Source organism: Penaeus japonicus, unplaced genomic scaffold (assembly GCF_977035675.1).
Source record: "Penaeus japonicus unplaced genomic scaffold, GWHDUDI00000001_assembly GWHDUDI00000009, whole genome shotgun sequence".
Lineage (NCBI taxonomy): Eukaryota > Metazoa > Arthropoda > Malacostraca > Decapoda > Penaeidae > Penaeus > Penaeus japonicus.
The window spans coordinates 45,468,854-45,484,688 of NW_028234411.1; the positions used below are offsets into that span (position 1 = coordinate 45,468,854).

The 15,835-nt window shown below is 33.7% G+C and overlaps 2 pseudogenes across 1 annotated transcript; one reads left to right on the forward strand and one right to left on the reverse strand.

Annotated features, from left to right (window-relative positions):
- Nucleotides 1-4,116: 4,116 nt before the first annotated feature.
- LOC147471414 (uncharacterized) lies at nucleotides 4,117-6,817 on the forward strand (annotated as a pseudogene). The gene is made up of 2 exons (XR_015191253.1): nucleotides 4,117-5,137; nucleotides 5,453-6,817. The product of XR_015191253.1 is annotated as an uncharacterized LOC147471414 (transcript).
- Nucleotides 6,818-7,385: 568 nt separating this feature from the next.
- LOC147471415 (uncharacterized) lies at nucleotides 7,386-9,455 on the reverse strand (annotated as a pseudogene).
- Nucleotides 9,456-15,835: the final 6,380 nt, after the last annotated feature.

Below are 15,835 nucleotides of genomic sequence, written 5' to 3' on the forward strand. Positions count from 1 at the left end.
CCCCTTGCCCTTGCCCTGCCCCCTCCCCTTTATCCCCCTTGCCCTTGCCCTGCCCCCTCCCCTTTATCCCCCTTGCCCTTGCCCTGCCCCCTCCCCTTTATCCCCCTTGCCCTTGCCCTTTCCCTACCCCCTTGACCTATGACTCCTCTCCCTCCTTGCAGGCCCTCCAGAGTTACTGCAAGAGTCACTCATGCCATCATTCTGCTCTTTTCTTGTATCCACACCTCTCGATTTATTCTCAAAGAAAAACATATGCATTTTCTATCCATTTAAAGGTTTCCTGTCCAGTAACTATCAGAAACATTGTCTGATGAGTAAAAGGAGCTTTTGGATGTCAAGCAAGTGCCGCGTGCATCGTGCTCTGGAAAAGGCCAACAACCTGTCCCATGTGCTTTCTGGCAACAAAGAGCTTGGACTCCTTCACCACTGGATGCTAGTTTCCAGAAACCTTGCCAAGCTCCAGACAGCCAGAATAAACATGGCAGGACTGATTGCCATAGCTGCAGCTGGCCTCTTGATGGAGGCTTTACTAAACACTTACCTGGATAATTTCTTTCCTTGTAATTTGCAATAGAACTTTGAGCAGATGGAGAGTCTTTTAGAACTGCATATGCCGTTACTCCCATTTCTGCTTCCCCTGTGAGTGCCAGCGTCATCACTCCCATTTCTGCTTCTCCTGTGAGTGCCAGCGTCATCACTCCAATTTCTACTTCCCCTGTGAGTGCCAGCGTCATCACTCCCATTTCTGCTTCCCCTGTGAGTGCCAGCGTCATCACTCCCATTTCTGCTTCCCCTGTGAGTGCCAGCCGTCAGACCCTTCTTGGAGGGAAAGTTGGAACTGCTGAAGCTCCGCCGACAGTTTTCAGACAGGCGTGACAGACCACCTCCGCCAGAGGCCAAATAAAATGCATTTGGGTTTGATTTATTATATATATATATATATATATATAATTAATCATATATTTATTATATACATATATATTATATACATATTATATATTATATAATATAATATATATATAATAATTTATACATATGATATAATTATATATACACATAATATAATTGTATATACATATAATATGATTGCATATAAATATACAATTATATACAATATAATTATATGATATATGATTATATATAATTTTATATATAATATAATTATATATAATATGATCATTTATATATAATATAATACAATCATTTATACATAATATAATTAATTATATATGATATAATTATATTTACAATATAGCATAATATAAATATTTAAGTATAATAAAATATGATTATTATAAAAAATAATTATATGTATAATACATAACACATTTATATGTATAACATATAAGATTTATATGTATAGTATATGATATAATTATATGTATAATATATATGATTATATATAATACAATCATACATATAGTACATTACAATTATATATATAATACAATATAATCATATATATAATACAATACAATTATGTATATGATATAATACAATTATATATGTATAATTATAATTACATATGGAATATAATGTAATTATAATTACATATGTAACAAAGTGTAATTATAATTACATATGTAACATAATGTAATTATAATTACATATGTAATATAATGAATTATAATTACATATGTAATATAATGAATTATAATTACATATGTAATACAATGTGATTATAAGTGCAGATATAATACATTGTAATTTTAGTTACATTTGTAATATAATGTAAATATAATTACATATGTAATATAATGTGATTATAATTACATATGTAATATAATGTAATTATGATTACATATGTTATATAATGTAATTATAATTACATTATATTACATACGTAAATATAATTTCATATGAACTATAATGTAATCATGATTACATATGTAATTTAATGTAATTATAATTACATATGTAATATAACGTAATTATATTACATATGTAATATAACATTATAATTACCTATGTAATATAACATAATTATAATCACATATGTAAGATGATATGATTATGATTACATATATAACACAATATGATTATAACTACATATACAACATAATATGATTATAACTACGACATAATATAATTATGACCACATATGATGTAATATAATTTTATCTACATATATAATATAATATAGTTATAACTATATATATGATGTAATATAGTCATAACTATATATATGATATAATATAATCATAACTACATATACAATATAATATAGTCATAACTACATAAATGATATAGTATAGTCATAGCTACATATATGATATAATATTGGCATAACTACATATGATAAAATATAGATATAACTACATATATGATAAAATACCGTTATAACTACATATATGATAAAATATAGTTATAACTACATATGTGTTATAATATAATTATAAACGCGTATATGATATAATATAGTTATGACTACATTTATGATATAATATAGTTATAACTACATTTATGATATAATATAGTTATAACTACATATATGATACAATATAGTTATAACTACATGTTTGATATAATATAGTTATAACTACATATATGATATGATATAGTTATAACTTCATATCTGATATATTAAAGTTATAACTACATATATGATATGATATAGTTATAACTACATATATGATATAATATAATTATAGCTACATGTATAATATATAATCATAACTACATATATAATATGATATAATTATAACTACATATATATATGATTTTAACCATAAGTATATAATATATACTTATAATTACATATATAATTTAATATAATCAAAACTACATATACAACATGATATAATTATAACTACATATATAATATTATATAATTATAAATACAGATATATAATTATAATTACATATATATAATATAATTATGATTACATATATAATGTAGTTATGTAATATATATAATTATATAATATATGATAAATATAATTATATATAATATATATAATCATATGTATTGTATATATTATAAAATTATGTATATTGAATATATTATAATTAATTATATATTTAATTATATACATATCATATATGTAATTATATATATAATTATATAACATATATAATTATAATATATATGAATATATCATTATATATATTATATATGTAATTATATATATAATATATATAATTATATATATGAATATGTATATATATATGATCATATAAAAATGCATATATATATTTATGAATGTATGTATTTTTAGGTATTGTGAAATATGTATTCGCTTCAGAAAATGAGGCAACTCACCAAACTTACTAACTGGTAATCCGCTAGTTAGCATAGTCACGGGTTATATGGTTAAATGATCAATACACGATTAAACAAGGAAATAGGTCTGAAAAATAATTTCTGGGATAAATTGCATTTAGTCTTTCAGTTTATAGCTCGTTTGATTGATGCTTTTCTTGGATTAAATCATTCATGGTTTAGTAAGACTCTTGTACAAGTGTTGCGCCTTCATAAGGTTTGCTTCCACAGACTTAATACAAATAAATAGAAGTGGGATTGTATTCTTACACGAACACACTCCTCTTTCTTCTGATATTCTTATCTTTCTCTAATTGTGTGTAGACATTTAAATGTAGATAGAAAGATAGATGGATATAGAAAAACTAAAATCTAGCTACATAAACAGATGGAGACAGAACTCATTAATAGGCGTAGAATCCACGTACATTCTCATCTATATCCTATATATATATTTTTTTTTTCTGCTTATCTTTGTGGCTTATGACTTCTCTCTCAATCTGAAGTTCTGCAATAACATAAGTATGAGTAACACTACGACAACTTTCGAGCCCATGAATTAATTACTTCATAAAATGCATTTGGCGAAAACCGTCTCGCAGGCCAGGCGTAGGACGCTTTCAGTTATTTTGGATTTCTCTTCCTGACTTTTCGAATTCCCCGTCAGTGTCGCCTAAAGCAAAGTGACATAGCATTAACGAAGTGCCATAAGGTTGGCTCAGAACTTCGACGCTCTCGCCGCTTCCTTCTCTTGATATGTCTTTGAAAAGACAAACCTCTATATGAATGGTCATATTATTTAAGAAGTAAGAACAATATCACCAATTATAATAGTATGTAGACGGATGATGATTATTAGGGTTGTGACATTAGCTTATAAGCTTAAAATTAAAATATTTAAGCTTTTTTAACATAAAAGCTTAGAAAAATAAGCTTTTTATTAAAAACTTAATCCAAGAATATTCTTTTTAAATAATGTTCAGTCTGTGCATCTTTAATGTTCTAATTTTGTTTACAGAGTTAAACTTTATTCATATCAAAGATTTCCAATATTATAGACAAAAAGGTAATTGTTTGAATGGAATTTATAATTGTTAAAGCACAAACAATTAATAAAGAATTATTTTCCAATATGAGAGAGAGAAAAAACTACGTTGACCAGAGAATAATAATAATAAAAAAAAAAAAATGAGAAGAGGAGAAAATGAGGTGATATGTTGACCCTGCAGCCCTGTAAGTGAACAGTATTCACGACAGAACTGCAAGATCAACAGGTAAGTCTCTGTTAAGTTTTGGTTTCATTTTATGGATAAAAATGGATTCTAATGTTCTAATGTCCTGTTTATTTGACTTCGCTATTATGTTAAAATTTATTTATTGGAAAAAATATGTTTATTGATTGTTTGTGCTTTAACAATTATAAATTTCATTCAAACAATTACCTTTTTGTCTATAATATTTGAAATCTTTTATTTGTCTGTAATGTATTATTATTATTGTAATTTTATTCATATATCATTCTGTATATACGTGTAGTGAACTAAAGTGATTGAAACCACAACTACTTTCTTCCATCAACACATCGCTCTTTCAGCTCTACAATTCCTTGCAAACGATAGAATTGGCATATCAGTTACTAGATAGTAGATTCTTAAGTATTTCCGTCGGTTACTTAAAGGTAAGTTAGTAGCATTTTCATAGTTCCATAGATGTAATATTTACTTCTAAATTATAAACTTTACTACTTTCTCAACATTTCAGCTTGCAAAGATGCCAAAAATTCAGGCACACAAGCTCAAAAGAAAATTACTCGATGAGTTCAAAGACTTTGAGGATGTTGATGGAGTGATAGAGTGCAAGTTTTGTCATGTGAAGGTGAGAAAATGGTATATACGTCAAGTATTTTCTTAATCTAGTTTTCAGAGGCAAGACAGAATCGGACACTCAATGACGGTATAACACTCACTGAATGCGACGTTATTAGTTTGTTATATTAGAATGAACTGCTATTCATCTGAATAGCAGTTCATATATTAGAAAATGTTGAAATATTCGTTAGCCACTTAAAATTGAGTCTTATCAAGTAATGAAACCGTTGTTGGAAAATATTTTTTCGTCGGTAGTCATTGTTGCAATTTGTACTAGAGTCTGAATTATGTGAGCTACATCGTGAAATTCCTTTTTTTTCAGATGGAAAGGTTGAAAAAGTCTGATTTCGTGCAACATTCCAAAACCAAGAAACACCGGAACAACATGCGAAATATGAATGAGGAAATACCCAACATGAATGATGGTGATAGAGAGGATATTGGAATTGAACAGGAGATGGGAACTTCACCACAAAAACAATTCAATGAGAAACTTTGTCGTGCACTGTTGTCTGCTGACATCCCTCTAAATAAACTCAGTTGAATTTCGGAATTTTTTGGAGGAAATTTCTGGAAAAGATATGCCTGATCAAAGTACTCTTAGAAAATACCATGTACAAAATGTGTACAAGAGTAAGATAAGTCAACTTAGGAAAAAAGTCGCTGGCAAGAAATTATGGGTGTCGATAGATGAGACTACTGATGTGGAGCAGCGATTTGTCGCTTGTTTTGTGTTTGGAATTCTCGGAGAAGAGGATGAACGAGATAAATGCTATCTCGGAAATATGGCTTTGCTGGACTCTTTGCGTTCTTCAATGAATCTCTCCTACAACTTTGGCCTGACCAAATTTTGTACCATAATATTCTAGTTGTGACGACTGACGCTGCTCCGTATATGTTGAAAGCAATGCGAGGATTAAATGTATTATACCCCAAGATGATGCACATTACATGCATAGCTCATGGATTACACAGGGTTGCTGAACTGATTCGGCACAATTACTCAGAGGTCAATCGGCACATTAGTGCAGCTAAAACTGTGTTTGTTAAAGCACCCCTAAGAGTTCAGAAATTTAGAGATTCATACCCTGGAGTTCCTTTACCTCCCTTACCTGTAATAACAAGGTGGGGGACATGGCTACAAGCGGCTGTGTATCATTCAACTCATTTAGAAAAGGTTAGCGAGGTTGTGCTTTCATTTAATGCGAATGATGCTCACTGCATTGCCGAGTCTCAGGAGCTGGTAAACAATGTTGAATTGAAGTATAGCCTATCTTTCATATCATCCAAGTTTTCTATTATTCCATCGACGATTGAGAAGCTTGAGACTATTGGTTTAGATCTTAAAACCGCTATCAATCTTATTGAACAAGTTGAAATAAAGCTTAAGAAAATGTACGACCAACAGTACTATCAAAAGTTGCAGGCGGTCATGAAAAAGAATAAGGGTTTCTTAGTCATGAAGGAAATAAATTCTCTTCTATCTGTAAAATTGAAAGAAGTTGAAAGCGAATATGTGAAGCAGTTATCTAGTTCAGTTATATCTGCATTCCGTTACGTACCAGTCGTGTCATGTGATGCCGAACGAGTATTTTCAGCGTATAAAACTGTGCTAGCAGACAATAGGCGCAGATTTCTCTTTGACAATCTGAAACAGACAATGATAATCAAATGCAATAATTTTTAATTCTGAATTGTGTTCTGTTAATAGTATTTAAATATAAATGTTAAATAGATAGAAATATATCACTCGGTGCTATAAATTTGTTGTTATTTTGTTTATTTGATTTTGTTTTATGTAACAAAGGCTTTTGTTAAGGAAAAATATTTTTAGATTTATTGGAATATAATTTGTTGTTGTAATACAATTTGTTTGTTTGTTTGTTAGAGTAAATTTTTCAAGTTTCAAATAGTATTTCTTATCCTCATTTTAATATTGATCCGAAATATCCATTAATTATTGTTTATAACATGAAAATCTTCACGCATTTCACTAAAATAAATTAAGCTTAAAAAGAATATTTTGTGAGAAAAATATTTTTTATACGCTTAAAAATATTATTTTATGAGCTTGAAGCTAAAGCTTATAAAATTATTTCAAATAATTTTTTGTCACAACCCTAGACATCACTGTGAATGGTGAAGGGTTTATTTTAAATATTCAGTAAAGTTGTGTCTGAATTAGATGAATCAGAATCGAAGGCAATATCTGAATGCCAAGGGCTCTTAAATGACTTTCAATTGTCTGTAGATGTTCACTTTGTATCGAACAACTTTACCATAATATCAGATGCAATGGGAAAACTAGAGAAGAGAGGATTAGCACTTTCTAATGCACTGCAAATAGTTGAAGATGTCAAGGTAAGCTTAAATGCATTATATGAGAAAACATTTGCGGATAAACTTAACAGTGTATTAACTAAGAACAAAGGATACTCTAGTCTGAAAATCATAAATTAATTATTGTCTAATAAAGGGAATAACTTTGAGAAAGACGAATACGTGAAGTGACTGTTTCCTTCTAATTTGACAGCATTCTTGTATGCACCAGTCGTGTCGTGCGATGTTGAGAAAGTGTTAGCTGCAAACAGGATATGTTTCAACAATGAAAACTGCAATCCTGATGTACTAGAAATTTAGTTATTTGTTTTTGTTTGTTGTTAATTGTTAATTGTTATATTCACAATGCCATATTCAATGCTTACTAAGTGTTAAAAATGACAGTTTATTTATGTTAAACAGATTATTTTTTGAAAAGGGTAACAAAATTAAAACTAAACTCAATATTTACTTTGGTAAATTTGGATAAAGACGCAACCAAACCTCTAGGCACGACACGATATTTTTTTCTGGTAGTTTTCGTTTTGTTTTGTACAGTTTTGCTACTCATTTCCATCGGAAACCTTTCGTTGCTGAGTTACACCCCCCCCCCCCTCCCTACCCACACGCGCGCCACCGTCGGTACGGAGATAAACGATTTCTGACGCGAAATTTAAAGGTTTTTCTTTTGCATAATCAAAACCCAACCCATAAACCTAACCTAACCTAGTTTTTAGGTTTGCCCTATCCAAGGGGGGGCTTCGCCCCCCCCCTGGACCCCCTCCACTTTTAAGGCCACTGCGTGGCCGGTATATTTTCAAGACGGATGTCAACCACCGATCACGGAACTGACCAATTTTGGGTCTGCCCTAGCCAAGGAGGGGCTTCGCCCCCTCCTGGACCCCCCTTTTCTCAAGCCACTTCGTGGCAACGGACTATCCTCTTCGAATGTTACCACTTCTTACCTTAATTGGAGGCGTGTGAGGGGCCGGGTTGTGGCTCGTCAGGGTCAGATTCTTCCGAGTCGGAGTCGGGTAGCGGCGCACGAGCGACGACGTCCTCTCGCTCGGACTGCGGAGGGTATAGCCGAGCGACTTCTTCTAGGAAGGCGTGGTGTCGGTAGAAATAATTTTTCCTGACGAAGATATACCTCGACAGATATTGAGCGTAGTATTCCGGCCGATTGCCAGGCCGCTTCGTCCACTCCTTGACGTCACGCCAGAGTCTTTCGATGTTCTGAGTGTGGATGTCCGGATCCCCGGGATCCACGAACTCCAAGGAGTGGTTAATTACCCATGGGTATATCCCTCTTTGCCCAGGCCAAGGTATGTTCCCCAGCTGTCACTGCAGATGACGGAGCCGGGGAGAATATACTTCTTAATAAGGGGAACCAACGTCTCCTTGTTCCTGTTCGGAGTGAGAGGAGGAACGAGGGGAATGAGGAAGCTCTTCTTTTCCTCCCTCTCTATGCCCCCAAACACCCAAATGTTGCTCAGTTGGCGTCCTCTACCGTATTTGCTTTTCCCAAAGCAAGATTCGTCAATTTCTACGACGACACCTTCGCCTCCGATTGGCTCCTGGTTTGCTAGCCAGTTTTCTGTTACTTCTGAACAGAAGCTTCGCCAATCAACACTTGTCTTCTGGGCCCAGCCAAGATTCTCAAAGATCCCGTGGTGGTCCCAGTGCTTCTGCAGCCAGTGATTAATGAAGCACAATACCTCCCACGGTTGCAGGTGAACTCCTTGGAGGAAGGTGCCCATATAGTCACTTACGGTGAAGTTGCACTGCTTTCTTTTCTTGGTCTTGGGTATTTTCCTCCAACGGCCACAATACCACCTTGACTTCTCTGAACGGAAGGTACAGGGTAGTTCACAGTATTTGCACTCCACTTCCGTTGGCAGAACACCGTGGTCACGTAATGGTTTAAGAGACGCAGCGTTATCTTTGTAAAAGAGCTTGATAAACTCCCACGGAGTATACCTACATCTTGCACACAAAGTAGCCATCTCGAAACTGAATTTGAAATTGAAGCAAGGACCCAGACTCTATGTTCAATTGTCTGTGATTGGTCGATCATTTTGTCGGTTAGACCTATTGTTTCCCTATTGGTGCTATTATTATCACGTGACAGTATTGCCTTCTATCGATACTTTTTTGTATTTCCGCGGGGGAGGTTGGCGCATGCGCAGAACCAATATTTTTCAGTCAGATGTTTGTTAAGACGGTGGAATCATCTCTCCCGTTAGTCGTTTTTAATTATTTTCAAAATAATATATCTCGGTTATTTTTCGTTTCCAGAAGAAAAAAACTTTTATGGGTTACGTCATAACTAAAGCTACGTCATGCCCAAAGGTTTGTTTTTTCGCTACGTGTGGTTGCGTCTTTATCCAACAATACCTTTAGTTTAATTAAATAAACCCTTGCCAATACATATTGATACGAATTATGATTTTAATGATTCATAAATATTGACAATTGATATTTCCAATGTTGGTACAGGATGTATTTTAATAGTTATAGCACGCGTTGTAACAAATTTTCTATATATAAATACATAGAAAACTTTGATTTAGTAGAAAATTATGGAGTAACTATTTTAAATGCAACTCATAGGGGCATGAAACAGAACTTAAACGGCATGTTTTGCAGCCGTATTCTATGGCGTTTTCTGCGTGTCGTGGCCATGTCATGTTCATGTTGTGTCCATGTCGTGTTCATGTCACGAATGCGGTAATCTGGGACGCAAAAGCGTGGCACGTTTGCGTCAGCTGCTTCAGGTTTACCAACCGTTCCAAAGTTAACATGTTTCGGATGAATGGCACTGTCCAAACGACAAATTCATACGAGAAACTACAATCATAGGTATCACTAACATAAGATAATTCAATTTTGGTATGAATCAGTCGTTGTACTTGTTCCTAGTTAAAGAATTGACAACCATTTCACGAACGCGCCGTTGGTAATTCACTCTACGCTCGATCAAAACAAACGGGATGAGAGGGATCGTGTGTTTATGAACAGATCTTCCTTATTTTATCTTTGTATATACATATATGCGCATTTTTAATATATCATACATATAGATTTAATGTATACATATTTCATATAATTATATGCTTTAATTTTACGTCCCTGACTACTTTTACCATTCATTTAACTTCACTCTCCTTCGAAAAGTCCGCCAAAAGGTAAACAAACTCAAAATCAGCAGAGAATCCATGTTTTCCTAAAAGAGTTTGTAATCCGTGTCTAGGACAATGATGCCTAATATAACCAATATAGATATTACTTTTCAAACGTAGTATGCTCATATGAAGCATTGGCAAGAAAAAGTACAGTAATAATATGATTTTTTTCACTCGTGTAACTATCGTGACAAGCCTACCCCCTTGCCACGGAGTTTCCACGATTGTTCCAATACTTTCCACGCATTTGCCACGACTTTGCCACGCTTTTGCCACGAACCCGCGCTTCTAGAATAAGAATCGCGGTATGTTCATGTCATGTACACGGCGCGCTTAGGGACTAAGAATATGGCTGTTGAGGTCATGAAGTGCATACTTATTAGAGCATATGTGCATGAATTTTAAGTGCATAAGTGGCTTAATCGTTAGACATATTGCCACAAGCCTAATGGTTATGTATTACAATAATAATGTATGATATATGCCAATGGAAAGTTATTATTGAAATGTTAAAAGCAATGACATTAACAGTTGTAATAAAAAATCATTAAAAATAATTAGGATTGAGAATAATAATTTAAGAAAAATACTAGACAGTAGGAGAGGAGAGGGTGGGGAAGGAGGGAGGGAGGGAAGGCGGCTCGCGCTCATCTATGAACGACCGAGTTTGGCCAGGATTACTCTTACATGTCCAAGTCCAGCGTCAACCTTGCTGTACTATATATCTGTACTGTATTTACATACAAGATATACATGCAGATACAAATACTGAAATTACGCAAATCATTTCCATAATATTAAACGTCGGTTAAATTACCATTTTAAACTATAAGTACTTTGAATGTAAGTATTGAAATCACAAGACTATTTCATTATATTTTTCTTTGACAACTTGCTTTTCGTCGTTTATGTTGGTCATTGTCATTTGCGGCTCTGTTCTTGGCAACCTGAGAACACCAATAAGGGATCATGCCGAGAAGTCCTGGTTTGTTCGTAACAATGTTGACAAGAAACCCTTTTAGGCGAGCTATGCACGAGATTCAGCAATATTCATATAACGATCAAGGACGATCGTTTATAATGCAAGCAAGATTATGAATATCAAATCTTTCATAATTGGCATTATCAACATTACTCTTTATGCTTACCGTTTTACATTATTATTGATCTTAAGCCATGCTAGTTAGAGTTGCTATCATTGCCAGCTTTACAACTGACGATTAATACATCTAATTTAAATGGATATTACTTTTTTTTTACGAAAATGAAATATTGTGGGGTAATAGTCTGTTTCAATAGCTGTCATAACGCCATTTCATTCATGATTACATCAATAAAGTGATTTTATTACATGATCACCACATTGCACCATAATATTTACGTAAATGGCAGTTCTTCCTCCTTGTGAAGATACAAAAGGATCAAATTTTAAAGGAGATTCAAATTTCCAGAAGTAGTACCATTATTAAGTAATCACCCCTGATAACATTTTTGGAATAGACTTTGGTGGTTATCTTTCGCTGGTTTGTGCTTGGAATCTGGAAGAATCCATTTTTTATAACCAGAACGCAATCGCGCTTGAAGCTTAAGGAACTCATTTCATAGGCTCAATAACAGCCTATAAATACGCAGGTATTTATAAGCTGACGAGTAACGGGTAAATGTATTGGGTCGTGATCTCTTTTCCTTTGTTTACAGGTTTGTCCCTAATAGGATATTGGGGTTAAAAAGAAATCGGTAATAAAGGCTTATATTTCTACAAAATGCTTCCTAAATTTTCTGTGCATATGTAAAGGAAAGTTGCTCCTCAATGCTCCATCATATTCACAAAAGAGGGTAACTGCTTGAATTCCACAGGTATTAATTCGACCAACAGTAAAGTGAAATTTTGGTTGTGGGACGTTAGTCCTGCAGCATTCACGGCCTTGCAGGTACTGCCATGGAGGAGGAAGAAGGTCGTTTAGCAAGATATCGTTCAAACTCCTAATTTATCCCTCTTTCAAAATGTTTACGTAAATTTTACAATCTCACATCTATTCTTTCTTAACAAATCAGAGTTTAACAAAATCATTTTTGTAGTATACAAAAGGCTATATTTACCTTTTTAGGAAGTTAAATGCGCCTTTGGAAATAAGTGGTCTCCCTAGTCAGTGCGTCTCCTCTCCGTCGGTGCTGAGGAGGTTCTCATTACCCACACAATCCTCAACGCCTTTTCGACTTCTACGCGCGCTTTAACACTCGCCAACACGCGCAACTAAACAATCACAAATGACGGAACTACACAGCCACACCATTCCAATGAGGCAGTTAACAATTACGGTTGTTTGTGTCAAAGCAGAGCAAAGGAGTACAACGGCTCCCCAATGATAGCATTTTGCCTTCCAGCAATCCCTTATAATAATGGAAGCCACACCTCTTCGCACTGAAGAAACATAAATCAGTGTATATTGATCACATCACTACATGATTATTGAGTAATACCACAACATTTAACAACATCATGATGATAAACATAGGTAACATAAATAAATATAGTCGCTTTCATACTTGTGATATTGTTTATTTGGAAGACAAGAATTAATCGATACTAACTCCATGGAGTACCAGTGAGCTCCTTGCCCGATTATGGTTTCCTGTGGCACAAAGTTTTTTTTACAGCATTAAATAGGAATGTTTGCAAATCACCTGAAGATGTAGGTAAGATTAGCCAAATTTGCTTCATATGATGCTGTAATAACACCTCAGGCTGGTGCATGAGAGTTTCTATACTCATTTTCTGACACATGAATATTCCGTATTTCGATGCGGATGTGCTGTTCTATTTCTAAATAATTTAGTTGTACCTATAGAGAACCAGTCATAACATGATTACTTTTCGTTATGAGGAATTTTATATCCTGCAATGGCAGGGAAACGAATTACCAAAATTGTTCCAAGGTGGTGTGTGTGTGGGGTGGGGGGGGGGGGTGTAAAGCGTTGGTGGTTTCACAGAGAGAATGAGTGACTGAAGGTGTGTGTGTGGGCATTTGTATGGTTGAGCCATTTGCCTATCCTCATCGGAAGGTTCTTTTCACCCGCCGCGAAGGTGATTGCCTCTTGGCTCCGGTCTCCGCACCTGATCACTTCATGGAAGTGGACGATTTTTGTTTTCGATGAATATATATATATATATATATATATATATATATATATATATATATATATATATATATATATATATATATATATATATATACATGGTATAAGTTTTGCCACAAGAAAGGGCTTTTAAGTGATAGAATTGTGTAAATCCTTGACTTCATTCTCTGATTTTGGCTTGCAACCAATAGATCTAGCACGCAGCCTGGCCACCTAATCAGCTAGACAGCCAGGCTGACGCAATTTAATCGGTAAAGCTATCCTGCTGTCAGTCTAATTCGTGGAGGTATAACCCCTCTTTGTACAAGAGCATTATAATAGTGCCCCCTTCCCCTGTGCACTATAGTATATTGTGGTGGTGTTGATCCAAGTATGAAATGACTGTTGGGGCATTTCCTCGTGACTAGAGTGATGTCTCTAACATGTAATAAATAAAGTGTAAGCCTTTTTGATATCATTAAAATGACCTCAGATGGTCTTGATTCACAAATGAGCAATCGGAATTAAAAATGAAAATATTCAAGCACGGACATGAGATAGAAATAGACACTGAAAGGAATAACTAATCATGAATTATTAATGAATAACCAATGTGACTGACTTCAGCATGATAAATTAAGATGACCGAATATGCTATAAGTCAAGTAAACAATCTATAGTCTACTGCTACAAATTAATTACAAAACAAGTTCTCTGTCAGTGTAGTAAATAAGCACTCGAGTAGTTTGACAGATCATTGATAGGTTTTATTTTTTTTCTCATGCAAATAAAAACGTAAATCATGCATAACATGAATATGTATATATGCTTGTAATATTTATTTCCCAACTGGAAAGCGGGGCTTAATTAGGAAAATAGCAGGACAGCAAGGAACACTGTTTATTCAGAGTATTGCAATATCCATGGGCTATGGACAAATGTAACTATGAAACTAATAGATTAAAATTCAATACGACAATTTTATATCTTAGAATTAATCAGTCTGAATTAAGTGTCGAAGAAAGACGAATAATCATGAAATTGATACATATGCCATATTTTGGTTGGTTCACAGAATAAAATGTCCAGCAGTAGGATCATAGAAAATGTGTCATGAAGAAAGGAAATGTACAGAGATGTGGCTCTACTGTTTCTATATTTCTCCATTGCTGGAAGAGACGTTTCACAGGTTTAGTTTCAGCCTCAATATCCATAGATCTATCTATCAATTCTATAATATACGAAGTTAAAAACAGAGGCTGCAGAGTTGAGGGTAGAAAAGGTCCCGTTGCTAATTGGGTCTTACTCCTCACTGAACTCTGGAGGAAAACACAGGATTACTGAACTAGAGACTCGGCTACTCAAATGGAAAAATTTCGGATATATATATATATATATATATATATATATATATATATATATATGTATGTATGTATGTATGTATGTATATATATATATATATATATATATATATATATATATATATATATATATATATATATATATACATTTTTTTTATACCGATAGTATTACAGCTACCACAAATATAACTATATAATAGTCTAGTTTTGGGAATCTGAACTTTTGAATGTTTTAATGATTTAAAGTTTGCTCATTACATTTATTAATTTTCTGATGAGGTTATGAGAAGGTTGGTCAGTGTAAGGGAAGTTTGAGTCAGCAAGTACAGTATCTTTCCTGATTACGATCTTGTCCAGTGTTTTCTTTGCATCTTTATCGGAAATTTAATTGGGAAAGCCATTTCTCCGTTGTGTTCATTATAAAATCATTTATTCAAAATAGAGTAGGCCTTAAAAAATCCGGTGAAGAGTGTCTTGAATTCAGGCCAGCAAACTAATACAGGTATACTGATGTACATTGGAGGTTCTTGGGCCCACCTTCGTTAAAGGCTGACCTTCAACTTTTGTTTCATCAATCACTGAAGGGAAGTAAAAGTCTTTTAAGATATGCTTATATATGTGAAAAGTTACCAAGTACATTGATCTATTCGCCGTTTTACCACCTTAAGTTTTCCATCCTTTGACACATCTTTGATAATGCTGCCATTTTCACATTACTATGAA